The following is a 2789-nucleotide window of genomic DNA, read 5'->3' as shown; positions in this document are numbered from 1 at the left end:
GGGAGTGGGAACGTTCCGTCAATCCCTGTACTCCGGGAGTGGGAAGTTTCTGTCAATCCCTGTATTCCAGGACTGGGAACGTTCCGTCAATCCCTGTACTCCGGGAGTGGGAACGTTCTGTCAATCCCTATACTCCGGGAGTGGGAACTTCCCTCAATCCCTGCACTCTGGGAGTGGGAACTTTCCCTCAATCCCTGTAATCCGGGAGTGGGAACGTTCCGTCAATCCCTGTACTCCGGGAGTGGGAACTTCCCTCAATCCCTGCACTCCGGGAGTGGGAACGTTCCGTCAATCCCTGTACTCCGGGTGTGGGAACTCCCCATCCCGTTACTCCGGGTGTGAGTTCCCCATCAATCTCTGGAGGTTGGGGAACACTGCCACACTCTGCAGTGCAGAGGTAAGTGCGGAGATCTCTTGCACGTTCCGCAGATCCCGCACAGACACACCCGGGTCATGGGAATGGATGGGATCAATGTGAACTCACCTCGCCCCCACAATGTTGACATCGGCACAGAATGGAGTCACTGATCACTGGACATCACAGTCACACCGACACCACACTGTAAGAGAGGACACAGTCATAGAAACATAGAAAACAGGTGCAGAAGGAGGCCATTCGGCCCTTCGAGCCAGAACTGCCATTCAATATGATCATGGCTGATCGTCCCGAATCAGCACCCCGTTCCTGATTTCTCCTCAAATCCATTGATTTCGTTAGCCTTAAGAGCTCTCCAACCTCATGAATACTCCACTCTCCTTTCTCTTGAAAGCATCCAGAGAATTGGCCTCCACTGCCTTCTGTGGCAGAGAATTCCACAGATTCACAACTCTCCGGGTGAAAAGGTTTTTCCTCATCTCAGTCCTAAATGGCCTGCCCCTTATTCTTAAACTGTGACCCCCTGGTTCTGGACTCCCCCAACATGGGGAACATTTTTCCTGCATCTAGCCTGTCCAATCCCTTAAGATTCCTTCTCATCTAAATTCCAGTGAATACAAGCCCAGCTGATCCATTCTTTGTCACCACTCCACAGTATGGAATGGACTGGGAGCACTGTCGGCTTGCCAGAGTATACAAACCAGTGTGGCCGTTTCACACTGCCCTGGAGCAGAACAGCCAGTGGGCACATGGTCACAGCCACAAATAGGGTTGCTAACTGTCCCGTATTAGCCGGGACATCCCGTATTTTGGGCTATATTGGTTTGTCCCGTACGGGACTGCCCTTGTCCCATATTAGGCCCAGGCGGGGGGCACTGTAGGCCCGGACAGTGTGGGCCCGGACAGTGTGGGCCTGGACAGTGTGGGCCCGGACAGTGTGGGCCTGGACAGTGTGGGCCCGGACAGTGTAGGCCTGGACAGTGTGGGCCCGGACAGTGTAGGCCTGGACAGTGTGGGCCCGGACAGTGTAGGTACGGACAGTGTGGGCCCGGACAGTGTAGGTACGAACAGTGTGGGCCCGGACAGTGTAGGTACGAACAGTGTGGGCCCGGACAACATGGGCCCGGACAACGTAGGTCCGGATAGTGTAACTCCAGACAGTGTAGGCCCGGAGGCCCGGGCGCCGCCTAACGGAGGTTACGTAGCAACCCACCTCCCGGCCCGGGCGGCCACCATTGGTGGAGCGGGAGCACGTGGCCGCTGGCTGGGTGAGGTCACGTGGGGCACGGGGCGGTGTTTCCCCTGTTGAGTACACCAGGATGCGATGAATATTCCCTGTTGATAACAGTAGTCCAGGATGGTGGGAGCAGTCCCTGTTGTTTGCTATATTCCGGGGAGAGGGCCATAGTCGTACAGCTTGGCAACTGACCCTTCGGCCCATCAAATTGCTGCTGCCCATCAAATTGCTGCTGCCCATCAGCCTTCATAAACACTAATCCTGCATTCATCCCATTTTCTATTCCTCGCATTCCCATCAACTCCCCCCGGATTCTGCCACTCGCCAACACATTGGGCAATTTACAGCGCAATTAGCAGTTTTTAGTAAGTGGGAGGAAACCGGAGCACCAAAGGAAACCCACAAGAACGTGCAAACTCCACAATGGCAGCACCCGAGGTCAGGATTGAACACAGGTCTCTGGCACTGGGAGGACAAAGGAACGGTTCATGCTGATTGTATTTCGGGTTTGTGGGAATGTCGCCTGTCAAATGCAGTTTTCCGAGTTTGTTTTTGCAGCCTTCCCTGTTAATGGCAGGAATGTGGGAATGTTCTTTATTGACTGTCATATTCCAGAGATGTGCAATGATTTCCCCTTCTTTACTCTATGAACTTATCCATGTGTGCCATTGGTTTTTAAATGCTGTGTTTTGAACATGTTCTGCTGCTCTTTCTGTAACTTGGGGAATGGTGAATGTTTTCCACTCGATCAGTGAAGTCTCTCGTGTCTTTTTTCATCATAAAACCATCTCTTGGGAACGAGTGTGCTTTCCAAAGTCGCTTTATGAAGAGAGAAACTTGTATGGAAAGGAATCTTTGCAATGGGAGTTTGTGTCTGAGTTTAGTTTTTATTGAACTGGTATTCCACATTAGTACAAATGGCAATACACTGCTAATCGCTACCACAGTCGTGACGTGTGTGTAGGAAGGAACTGCAGATGCTGGTTTACATCGAAGATAGACACGTCACGGTGGCATTGCGCCAGACAGAGGTTCAATCCTGTACAGAGTTTGTATGTTCCCCCTGTGACCTGCGTGGGTTTTCTTCGAGATCTCTGGTTTCCTCCCAGACTCCTCACCATATCCTGGTCAGCCTGAAGAACACAGGGGGGGAGGGGGGGGATAGAGTGATACAGC

The 2789-nt window shown here is 52.6% G+C and overlaps 1 protein-coding gene across 1 annotated transcript in view; it reads left to right on the top strand.

Moving 5' to 3' along the window:
• The window catches only part of pick1 (protein interacting with prkca 1), a 37907-nt gene extending 35502 nt beyond the window's left edge, over positions 1-2405 (top strand). The window contains exon 13 of the mRNA XM_078430394.1: positions 1-2405. This exon is cut by the window's left edge and continues 1131 nt beyond it. The gene's annotated coding sequence lies outside the window, so the exon portion shown is untranslated.
• Positions 2406-2789: the final 384 nt, after the last annotated feature.

This window comes from Rhinoraja longicauda, chromosome 40, assembly GCF_053455715.1.
Source record: "Rhinoraja longicauda isolate Sanriku21f chromosome 40, sRhiLon1.1, whole genome shotgun sequence".
Classification (NCBI taxonomy): domain Eukaryota; kingdom Metazoa; phylum Chordata; class Chondrichthyes; order Rajiformes; family Arhynchobatidae; genus Rhinoraja; species Rhinoraja longicauda.
The sequence above is the reverse complement of the archived record's forward strand: the minus strand, read 5'-3'. Positions and strand labels throughout refer to the sequence as shown.